Below are 12,820 nucleotides of genomic sequence, written 5' to 3'. Positions count from 1 at the left end.
CTTGTTACCGTTTTTGGCATATTGAATATGCCACAGGTAGCTTGCCAGGCTCTGCCATGCAGGTGGGACACTCTCGGTTGCTTGTCAGCTTTCCAAGAGGGACAAAGGAGTCAAACCTGGGTCGGTTGTGTGATGCAAAGCAAACACTCTACCAGTTGTGCTATCACTCCAGTCCTATACCTATTGTACTTATTTCCTGTAAGTTGTTAATTTTACAATTGTGAAAATCTATTATACTAAATATATTTAATATTTTTCTTTTTTTCTTTAATATTATGTTTGAAACCTTGTAGTTCCACTATCACAAAATTGCTTTAAGTCAATTCTTTCTGCATCCTAAGATGAGATTGACTAACTTAACTTAATATCTTAAAGGCTGATACATTTCAGTACATCATTCATCAAATCACTTGTATTACTTGTTATCACTTGTTATCCCATATATCTTCGATTTGCTCAAGTGGGCGTCTGTAACGTCTCCATTTGTCCCTGTCACGTGCTAGTGCAGCCCAATGATATCTGCTTGCTCCAGACACAGGAAGAGTCTCAAATCATTCATTCAGGGATTAGACAAAGAAATCTGACCATCTAGTTGGTTGGCGGCCACGAGGTCTTCTGACGTCCTGTGGAATCCAGTCGGTAACAGCTCTTGTCCAGCGGTCATCTCTGAATCGCATTACATGACAGGCTCATCTGATTTTTGATGCCTTGCCAAACAAGACAGCGTCCCTGATTCTTGACCGTCGACTGAGGTCAGAACTCCGGATTCCTTCTCTCACTTGAGTAAGACGTGATACTCCTAGCATAGGTCTTTCGATTCCTCTTTGTGATTCCCTAATAGCATTCTCATCCTGTTTGCGTAGGGCCCAGTCTCTGAGGCATATGTTATTGCAGGAAGAATGATGGAATCGAAAAGATGTGCCCAGAGTCAGAGGTTCTTCATTCTCTTAACCACTTCTTCAATGCTCTTGAAGGCATTCCATGCTGCTCTCTTCCTCCTGCGCAGTTCTGGCACCAAGTCATTCCTCATGTAGATTTCTTGATCCAGGTACACATAGCTGCTGCATTCGGAGATGTTCGTTCCATTGATAGCAAATGGAGCTTCAGGGACCAGTTAGTTTTTTATGAACATCATCTTGTTGAGATTCAGCTGCAATCCAACCTTTCCACACTCGTGGTCGAAGTCGGCCAGAATTTGTGCCGCTTGGCTAATGTTTGGTGTTATGAGAACGATGTCATCAGCGAATCGGAGGTGGTGTAATTGCCAACCGTTTATCTTCACTCCCATTCCTTCCCATTCTAGTGATCCACTACTCAGCCACTGCCATTGAGTGAAGGCATGCAGAACCAGGTAAGCAGAATTTTGTGACCTTGAACTCTAGGTTCAATGAGACCTGGAAACAAGATCCTCTGTCTGCCTCCTCCAATCTCCGGCATCTGAGGGAGGAGTCAAACCCAGACGCCCACCCTACCCAAGCCAGATAAATACCTCACTGGCCGACCCCCACTACATCAACTACCCAGCCACTGCCACGCTACAGGCTGCTCTTCAGCCGCTTCGAGGCCACGCGACACACCATAAGAAACTTAATACCCATTGTTCCTGCAACATATTTGATAGGTTTAAATTTGATGTGAACCATGGTAATACCTCTAAGGGCGATTGGAGGCTGCCCTAAAAGCCTCCGTCCCTCTTGGAGAGCCCAGCAAGCTACTGAGAGTATCCCGCTCGCACAGCAGACCCTAGCAATCTACCCGTGGCGTATTCGATATGCCAACAACAGTATCAACAATTGGTCTCATTCACCTGACACCGAAAGAGCCCCCAATACGGCAGCATTATGAAAGATGAGCAAGGAGAGGTTGAAAAAAAAACCGGGGACGAACTAGACTGCCAAAATGAAGAAAGACTAAGATGATTGTCTGTACTTTCAATGCACGGTCACTGGCATCAGAAGCATCCATCGAGGACCTGATGGTACAAGTGCAGAAGACCAAGTACGACATCATTGATCTGACCAAAACAAGAAGACATCAATCACATCACGCCATCTTCGACACTGGAGAAGAATTGTTCCTCGGAACATGTGACCACAGAGGCGTTGGTGGCGTTGGTGTCCTTGTCAACACGAACTTGACCATGAGCATTGATTCATCAAATAATATCCATATTTTGACATTTGTCATTACTGCAAATCAGTAAAGTTGTTACTATCACAATATTTTGAAGAGCATTTGATGAAATACAAGCAAGCTGTTACTTACCTGTCACATCACAACTGAAATTAGTCCTAGTTAATTCAAATAATCTGGAGCCCAAGATTTTGATAGTAGTGTAAAGAAAATTAAATTCTTCATGATCAGAAAATGGTATAATTAAATATTCTAAACCTAAAATAATATTCCAATATATGCAAGCAGATAGAGTTAACTTTTCAAAGAAAGTTGGAAAAGAAGAACAATTATGGTCATTTTTAACAAGGGGAGACTAAGGGGAGTCTCTTGCCGCCATGCCTGTCTTCACAGGGGCACCTCATAGGGGGGCGGATTGAGTTTCCCTCCCCGCCCAGATCAGAGCCCAGGCAGCCGAAGACCTCCAAAACCCAGTCACAGCCATGTTCAAGGCCATTCTCCACATGCTCCAACGAGCCTCATGCATGATGGAACCGGCAGAGGAACCCAGGTGTGTGGGACCCATGGCTGAGATCTCCAAGCCTGCTCAGATCGGGACTGGGTCTCCTCCACTCAGATCCCCCATCTTCCAGTAGCTAGGCAGTCACACCCATAAACTGCCCCTGGTGCCGTGTAATCCCATCAATAGCAAAGATCCAGAGACTGTAAAACAAAGCTTCCAGAAGCAGGCAGTCTCATTTGTCACCACAAGACCTCTTACAGCCTAGTTCTCCCTCTCAGAGAACCTGGCAAGCTACTGAGAGTATCGTGCCCTCACGGCAGAGCCTGGCAAGCTCTCCGTGGCATATTCGATATGCCAAAAACAGTAACAATGATGGGTCTCATACCCTTGACCCTGAAAGAGCTTCCACTGCATCAATGTTGGGAAAGACGAGTAAAAAGAGGCTGCTAACATCTTAGGGCTAGGATGAATGGAGACGTTACTGGTGTCCGCTTGAGTAAATCGATGAACAATGGGATGACAGTGATACAGTGATAAGTGATGTAAGCAGAAAGAGTTAACTTTACAAAGAAAGTTCGGAAAAGAAGAACAATTATGGTCATCCCATTTCTCTAAACAGCATTACAGAAATTACTAAAATTATAATTTGTGGTTACCTGAACATTTTTTGAGAATGAGCTTGTATAAATTGTTGTTCTATCAATTAAAATTCTCCAACTGTTTCACAATTCCCATCAAGCCAGGTCTCTATAGAACCATATCAATTTCAGTAAAATGTGTTGTTAGAGAATTTAGACAATTAATTATCAAATTGAATATAAATTAAAAGAAGCAATTTCTATGCTTTCCAATCTCAAATTTTAGGTCATATTGTTTAAATTTAAAACTGGAAAATTTTTGTGGTTATTATGAAAAATAACAAAAAGTCATATCCAACAAAGAAAATTCATGAAGAATAATTGTCAATTTTTACATATAGTTTATACTTTACAGTTTGACATTTAATTTCAATAATAACTTGATAATAATGACATATTAGAAAATTTTCAACAATTTCAAATTTTTAACAGAGACATTTCAGAATTGACAGCTAATGCTTCATGGGAATAAATTAAATGAGTCCTTCAAACTTCAGTTAGATGGCTGTTTAGTGAAAATACATTGCCAATTCAAAAGGTAGCTGTTAATTATGTGGGTTTATATAAATCAGCTCTTATAAGATTGGAGTGTATACAGAAGTCCTTAGAAATAATCTGGACAATTATTCAGTTACTTCATCTTATAACAGTAAAGATACATTCTAATAACTTAAATTTTATCATCGTATAATAAAATTTTTTCCATGTTATTTCCTTTTGTCTTTTCTTTCCTCCTTTTTCACCGGTGTGTCCAGTCTCATGAAGGCTGCTTCAGTGGCTTGGCTGAAGGAATTCTGGAAACTGGGCACAGGAACACGGTCCGAGTTATCGCTCTCCCGGTCGCTGTCCACAGGCGCTGGAGGAACTAAGCTGTTTTCATCTTTCTTTGGAGCAGCTCTGGGCCACACGTCTGCTTTTGCTCTTCCAACCCTCAGCATCTGGGCAAAAGACGGGAAGGGAGAGTCCCCTTCCAAACTCCGGACGCAGAGTGAGGACCTGCCTGTCACCTCCTGTGACAGAGGCGTCCGCAGGAAGTCTGCTTGGGAACTTGGACTCCTACTCAAAGGAGAGAGCGCCCATGGCTCCAGCTGCTGGTGGGACCCAGGGCAGAATCGGAGGAGCAGGTACACGACCTGAAGGCAGGAAACCGCTGTCGATTCTCCAGGGGAGTGTGGGCTTCTGGGCACGTGCCCTGTCTCTTGTTCTCCATCTCGCCCTGCGCTCCCGGCGGCGTTCCTCCCGAGCCTCCTCTGGCGCCGACGCTTCCTCTTCTCGACGTCATCCGAGAATCTCTCCAGGGTTTCTTTGGAGACCAGGGGAGGCTGAAGAGCCAGTTCGCAGATGCTGAACTCACAGGTGAGGGGCAAGTGAGGGGTACCTGTGACGCTGGCGGACACCCTCAGACATGGAGCAGCCGCGATCTCCACCGCCGTGGCCGAGGTCTTCTCCAGGCGCCGCTCCGGGCTGCCGTCCGCCCGCGCGAGGCAGCGCACGTTGACCGGGTGCAGGAACACGTGCTGCCCGTCCTCCGCTGGGTGAAAGTAGTAACAGGGAGAGCTGCTCAGGGGGTGAATCCCGGCTTCGGGAGGGGATCCTGCTGGCTGGACTCAGGACAAACGGTCTCCTCTCCGAGATTGTCATCGGCGAACTCCGAGCCGTCACAGGCCTCGGACACCCCCTCGGGTTGCGCTTCAAACAGTGCTTCCTCTTCCTCTAGCAGCGGGAGAGCAGGAGAACGGGGAGAGCCCAGGGAACGAACGTCGGGGGTTTCTTCATGGAAAGCAGACAGATACTCTGGCACACCCCTGCGGGTGGCAACACGGACTCCTTCACCAGGGGAGCTACAGCACCAGTTGTTCCAGAGCAGCCACAACGCCCGTGACCTCCCCTCCGCTCTCCGCCAACTCCGACAGAGCCTCCTCCTGGGTCTTGAGCTCCTGGATGGCCGCCTCGATGAAGAGCGACTCGGGGGTGTGCTTCTCCTAGGCCAGCTGCCGCTCAAGGGCCACTTTCTCTTCCTGAACCACCCGGCGCAACACCTGCTCCTTCCAGGCCAGGAGCAACTTCGAGTACTGGCTATGCTACTCATCTCCGAGATGAATGGGATGATCGACATTCATCCATTTGGATTTGGGCAAAGCCACCAGCACCCCTTTCTCCCTCTTCATCAGCTGCATGGTGATGGTATCACCGACAACATGCTGCCCTGATTCTGTGGCCACACGCTCTTGAGGTCTTTCTTATGCACAGAACTATAGCAGATGGGATATTTACTCCAACTCTTCTCACTCTGTGACAGATAGTGCAAGATGCAGGCCCAGCAGAAGATGTGTCCACAGCGGGTGATCTTGGCTGCAGTAGGTGGATATAGGCATATGGGGCAAGATGGCACTTCATGGCTACAAATGCACACCTGTTCCACAAAGTCCCAGCTGACTAAGGTATCGGGATCGGCAAAATGATCTGTGTGGTCTTGGTCTTCAGACACCACAAACTGGCAGTTGGCCTGTAAGAAGAGTTCCTTATTAAAAGGCTTATGTCCCCACTCGTTCCTCTTCCTCCAGCTGCCGTGTCCACTGCCTTCAAAGTGACCTGCCTGGCCACAGGGTTCAAATGTGAAATTCAACAAGTGATTCAGGTTGATCTTCTTAGGACCAGAGAAGTGGGCAGGCTGAACTGTGCCCGTTGAGCCTCTGCTACCTCATCTCGTCTTCCACCATTAAAAGAAGAGCTAAAGAGTGTGCTGCCGCCGGCCCTCAGAGGAGGCATCTCATTAAAAGTTTTGCCTTTCTGTGAATTGGAGCGATAGGAAGGTTCACGTTTGCAATTCTAACGCTTGGGCCCATTTGAGTTCTCTCCATCGCTCTTGGGTTTAGACTCGCCCGCGGGCCCGCAGAGGCGGAGCGGGGCGGCTGCTGCCCCTTGCTGCTGCCCCTTGCTGCTGCCCCTTGCTGCTGCCCCTTGCTGCTGCCCCAGGAGGCGGAGGAGCTGCTGGAGCCGCTGTTCTTGTCCATGCTGGAGGCGGTGGCGGGCGCTGGGGGAGCTCAGCGGCATCCACGGGGGCCTCGGCGGCGGCGGGGACCCAGGCTCCCGGCATTAGGGGGCAGCGGGGGGCTGCGGCGAAAGCGGTTCTCGGCCTTCATGGCGACATTTTTCCCGGTTTCCTTCCTCGGCTTCTCGAATGGGGGACAGAGAAGCGGGGGCGAGCCGAGAGCGGGTGGAGGCCGGGCTCGGGAGGCCGGGCCTGGCGGGGCAGCGGCTGCAGGCGCGGGGCAGCGAGCGAGGGTTGGCGAGCGCCGCGGGGCAGGGGAGAGGGCTGGCTGTCCTGGCGTCGGGGACCGCGGTCTCCGACCCAGCGACCGTGGTTCGGTGCTAGGCCGAGGCGAGCTGCTCGGGGAATGGTGACCGGTGGCCAAACAGAGAGTTTCCTGCCCCCATGGGACAGCCTTGCAAGCTTCCCATGGTGTATTCATATGCTAAAGCCAGTAACAAGCTGGATCCCATTCCCTGACCCTGAAAGAGCCTCCAGTGCGACATCATTGGGAGGGCCTAGCCGAGAGAGACTTCTAAGATCTCAGGGAAAGGACGAATGAGAGGTTACTGAGCCCTCCCGAGAAATCGACGATTAACGGGATTTCATGGTTTGTGTGATTCATGTGATTCGTGATTTCCTTTTGTCACTTATAATTAATTGAAACACTTCATTGGTATAACTACACATACTAGCACAGAGACATCCCTTGAATATTGAGAATTCATCTAAATATCCAGGATACAGGCTCCATTAGATAAGACTATTTCTAACCAATTTATTCTAAGTGAAAATGCAATGCACACTCCTGAACAAAAAGAGTAAAAACTGGTATGTCAATTGTTATTTCTTGTGTTCAGATGCATTGATCTTTGAGGCCATGTGTCCAGATGCTCTAAAAAAATATGGAGGAACTCCAATTAAACAACTCCAAACTGTGACATAATTCAGAAATAAGCATATAGTATTATAGCTCAGATAGATCAGCTCATATGCCTCACACAAAGAAGCACTATAAATAACCAAAATGAATAAGAAAAATCATAGGACAGTGTCTAATATATGTACCTGTTAAATCAAATATAATCTCTAGAACTGGACCTAAAAAAATGAAATTAAACCCTCAAGATTGCTACATTCTATCCTGTAGATAACTTGTGATTAGGAGTGCAAACAAATGCAAAAAGGCAGATAAAGACAAAAATGATTAATCTTCATTGTTAAATTTATACAAATCAATCATTTTATGTAAGTACAATTTATTTCATATATCTCTCATAGTGCATCGGGTAGGATGCTTGAGTTGCACGCGGCCGACCTGCGTTTGATTCCTCTGTCCCTCTCAGAGAGCCCAGCAAGCTACTGAGAGTATCCTGCCTGCATGACAGAGCCTGGCAAGCTACCCGTGGTGGATTCGATATGCCAAAAACAGTAACAAGTCTCACAATGGAGACATTACTGGTGCCCGCTTGAGCAAATCGATGAACAAGGGGACTACAGTGTTACAGTGCTATCTCTCATTTTAATTGTTTGTCTCCATCATTGTTTTATAAACTACACATATCATGTCTCACTTGTACCCTTAAATGTGTAACTTTTAAGATAAAATTATATGCAAGATTAAATGATTTGACAAATAAAACTATATGCTATCTACAAATGACAGAATTAATCTAATCAAATTATTTAGAACCAACATGCTCAATTATTTAATCAATCAAGAAGTTGAGACTTTTTGAAATAATATACTAAACTATTAAAGGTAAATTAGAAAACTGCAGTGTCTGGATATTTAAAGAGAATGCATATTTTAAAACCAGTTTTTCATATTTTGCATGCAGTTAATACAGGTTAATTCTGGCTAAAATCAGGATATGATGCTTGCTTAAGTGGCTTAACATAAAAATGATGGTGACCATATGTTTTACTTGTTGTATTCCTGAAATTTGGTTGTTGAAAATTTCCAAAATATGACAAGTCAGGAAGAAAATGTACACATACTTGTCTGAGAGAAAAAAATAAAATGGTCTTAGTCCAAATTCTGGGGAAATCAGTCCAGCGAAGGATGGTATATATGAAAGACTTGATTCAAATATATTTATGGAGGGCTAACATTCCAAGCTGTAGAGATTTTTTTCTGTCTTCTACAGTAGGTCTGAAAAAGCTTTGATGGTCTTTGACTTGTACTATGTTTCAATGTATTTTTTCAAATTATTTTTATTAAACTTCAGCATGCATTTGTTTTTGCCAATTGGAATTCCCTCTTTATTCTACAAGTTTCCTATTTTACATCACTTAATTGATTTAAAAATTGTTTTTCACTATTAGTTGACTTTCAGGAAGTACTTTCAACTCAAAATTAAAGTGAAGAAAATTCTGCTTTAGCAAACTATCCTTTGTCTCCTAGAATATTACAGATGTAAATGGACTCCTAATCTAGAAGACTCATTCCTTGGCTACATTTCAGAAGTTCTAAGAGAAAGGGAAGGATCTAATTCCCTTCAAAGATGTTTCTCTCCATTTTGATTGACAGTAAAGATTTGTTCCTGCTGGGTAGAATTGTGCACTGTCAGAACTCCTGGTTTTGAACTGGACGCAGTGACTAGAATGACTATGTCATCTGGGGAAGGAATCATTGTGCTCTATATGTGGAAAACAGATAAACTGATTTTTGATGGAAAGAGCCGAGTTTCACAGAAGCTAGTCATGGAACTGAGAACCCATTTTCAATGTGGGTTCAAGTAAGTTACATGTTGTTATTTCTCTACAGGTTGCTATAGCTATTTCTCTGAATTGTTCTTTTGGGAAAGCAATTGAAAAATAAATACTTTCTTAGTTTTTATTTTTTGTCAGACTACAGTTTTGTAGTAGAGCACATGCCTTGCATGCATGATACCATGGGTTTGCCTTGCATGCATGAGATCATGGGTTTGTCTCCTTAAAGTTGATTTTATTCCTTCTAAGTTAAAAATACTGCCATCAGTTCTATTTGATGAGGAGGGGGTTTTGAGGTGGGTAGTAATTAGGGCTTTCTCAGAAATCACTTTTCTCAGGGCTCAGGAGACCGTACAGGGTGCAAGGATCAAACCAGGTGGTCCATGTGCAAGGCAAATGTTATGCTATCTTTTCAACCCCACTCAAGTCAATGACAACCCCCCAAAAATACTGATGTGAGCATGGAAGACCTCCTGGTCACCTTCAGGAATAGCCTAGGTAATAACTGGTACCGCAGGGCCAAGAGGTAGTGGTATCCCAATTTGGTTGGCTGAGTATCATAAGACATCTCCAGATCCTCTGCTTGGGAAATTCAAAATTAATTAATTATTTTACTTTGAGGCTGTTTTTATCTGTAGTCTTCTGCTGAGATCCCCAAATTACAGATATTATTCATTTTACAGCAACCCAAGAGTCTCTTAGATTTCTCTGTAAAATATTCTCTTTATTGAGATATTTTTACTTATTTATATTGGAGTTCATTGATCCTTTTTTGTTTTTTTGTTTTTTGCTCAATACCAGATTATCTTCAACTATTCAGATGAATTACTCATTCCAGTTATTGTGGTCTTCTATAATTTTTTGGTCTTACTTTCCTTTATATATCTGTTGCAAAGACCAAATTGCTCATGCACTATTTTGTGGACTTTAATGAACATCTCTTTGACAGTTATTTGAATACTCTCTTAGGTTAATCATGTAGCTTACTTTTGTTGGTAACAAATTTTACGTTATTGGGAGAGAACAACCCATTTCTTAAATTTCTTCACTCTCTGGATTTTTTTACATGCATTATTTAGAGAAATCACATTTCCTAGTGCTCACAGATTGATCTCTCTTTTCCTTCTCTGGGAGAAGGCAAGGGGGGTGGGTTCTACCCCATTCTGTGGTATTTAATAGTACAGAATCTGACAAGGAGCTGCCTTTATCTTTCTGTTCACTCCAGTAAGTCTGTATGTTTTCCTAGGGTCACTGTCACTGTCACTGTCACTGTCATCCCATTGCTCATCGATTTGTTCGAGCGGGCACCAGTAACGTCTCTCAATGTGAGACTTACTGTTACTGTCTTTAGCATATCCAATACGCCATGGGTAGCTTGCCAGGCTCTGCCCTGCGGGCGCGATACTCTTGGTAGCTTGCCGGGCTCTCCAAGAGAGGCGGAGGAATCAAACACGGGCTGGCCCCATGAAAGACGAATGCCTTACCACTGTTCTATCACTGCAGCCTTTTCTTAGGATATCAAAGACAATTTTTCTTTCTTGGAGAAAAGGGGTTTTATGGGTATACCCATCAGTGCTTGTGGCTTAATCCTGGCTCTGTGCTCAAGGATCACACTCACAGAGCTTAATCCCTATATCTCTCTGGCCTCTAGATAAATTTTTCCTAATATTTGGAATTGGGGGTGTTGTGGAATGGGACAGACCTAGCTGTTTTAAGGTTCACTCCAGTCTCAGTCTTCAGATATCACTCAAGCAGTGCTCAGGAGACCATAACTATGTACAGGAGATCACACCTGGTTTGCATGCAAAGCAAGCACTTTATTCTCTGGTCTTCTTTAAACATTTTCTGATAAAAGAATGTGTTCATGGATTTTTCTGAATCTATGTTAGAAATAAGAAATTTTGAGACTTTGTGGTTCACTATCTTGTTGATGTTACTCCATTCTTCCATCCTTTATGTCTTGTTTGTTTGTTTTCTGTATTTTGTAATTTTTAATGGACCACACCTTGTAATTCTCAAAGTTTACTCCCTGGTTGTTCTGGAGGGGTGGAGGAGGGTCAGGGAGGTAGTGGTGAGAATCCATGTAGTGCAGGGAATTGAAGCTAAAGCATCTCATGTACAAGGTAAGCAGCTAAGTGTTCTACTAATAAGCCATATACCTGGCCCTCTCGTACATTTTTTTATCACACAACTAAACACAAAATAAAGATTTAAAAACAATTACATGAAAGTTTGATAATCATAAATTGCCTGGTCAAAAATAATAAAGAGCCAAGAAAGAGTGATTAAAGAAAGCAGGACATAAAGTTACCGAGTCAACCATTTAAAGTTGTGCATATTTAAAAATTTTAAATTTTTGCATCCATACTATACCTATTTCATGCACTGTCTTATTTGAATTTATTATTCTGTGGCATGTATTTAGTTTTATACACATATCTTGGACTGGAGCGATAGAACAGCTGGTAAGGCATTTGCCTTGCACATGGCCAACCTGGGTTTGATTCCTCCATCCCTCTCGGAGAGCCTGGCAAGCTACCGAGAGCATCTCACCTGCACGGCAGAGCCTGGCAAGCTACCTGTGGCATATTCGATATGCCTAAAACAGGAATAACAAGTCTTACAATGAAGATGTTACTGGTGACGGCTTGAGCAAATAGATGAGCAACGGGATGACATTGATACAGTGACAGTGATACACATATCTCATTTTATTTAAGTAAATTAATTAATAAATAATTTTTATCTGCCAAACACTTAAATTATTAAAGTGGTCTATTTTCCATTGACTAAATTTATTTCATGGCATATTGAAACTATGGATTTGTCTTACAGATGTGATCTAGTAATAATTGTAATTTCTAATCACATGAACAATACAACCATTTTAGGGGGGTGATTATATTTCTAGTTATTTAAAAGCTTAGTTGTTCAAATTTTTCATTTTATCACTGTATCACTGACATCCTGTTGATCATTGATTTGCTCGAGCGGGTGCCAGTAACATCTCCATTCGTCCTTGCCAGGCTCTGCCATGGAGGCAGGATGCTCTCAGTACCTTGCCAGGTTCTCCGAGAGGGAAGGCATCCACGGTCGCATGCTTCCTGGAGTGTTGTTTTCATTTTATATCATTAAAAAATGGAAAGAGATTCTAATTTGAGCTATTATTTTAATGAGGGGGAATGATCTTCATTACAACGGAAGTCAGAAATTATGTATCAGTACTGTTAGGTTATGGAAAATTATAAGTGAAAGAAAACAATATGTCTGTTGTTACTTTACCTTCATTGTTTATTATCTACGTGTAACCTCTACACTACATTTCTGCCCTTCCTCCTTCTCCTGTGGCTGTGATATTGCAAGTACAATGAAAGGAAAAGAGCTAAGAGCAGTCACCTTGAGTTCAGGGCTCTGATAGAGGCAATCACTTTGGAAAGCCACTTGCAGATTGAACTTTGCACCAAGTGCAACCTAGCTTCTCTTCAAGTCTTCTTTGAAAGAAGAAATCTTATAGGAAAGCATTTTACTTCTTGTGGGTGAAGGGATAAATAAAATCTAGAAGCACAGCACCTTTAAGAAAAAATAGACATCGAGACTGGAGAGACAGTACAGCAGGTAGGGCGCTTGCCCTGCACACTGTTAACCCAGCTTTGATTACTGGCTGGTCCCTCGAACACTGCCAGGACTGATTCCTCAGCACAGAGCCAGGAGTAAGCCCTGAGCACTCAGGTGTGGCCTAAAGAACAAAAACAAAAAAGAAAAGGAAAAAGAAACATATATTTAAATGAAGAATTTGATTTT

At 43.4% G+C, this 12,820-nt stretch overlaps 1 pseudogene; it reads right to left on the bottom strand.

Moving 5' to 3' along the window:
* Positions 1 to 3,990: 3,990 nt before the first annotated feature.
* On the bottom strand, positions 3,991 to 6,327 carry LOC101541506 (RING finger protein 10-like; annotated as a pseudogene).
* Positions 6,328 to 12,820: the final 6,493 nt, after the last annotated feature.

This window comes from Sorex araneus, chromosome 9 (assembly GCF_027595985.1).
Source record: "Sorex araneus isolate mSorAra2 chromosome 9, mSorAra2.pri, whole genome shotgun sequence".
Classification (NCBI taxonomy): Eukaryota; Metazoa; Chordata; class Mammalia; order Eulipotyphla; family Soricidae; genus Sorex; species Sorex araneus.
Note: the sequence above shows the minus strand (reverse complement) of the source record. Positions and strands in the feature narration are given on the sequence as shown.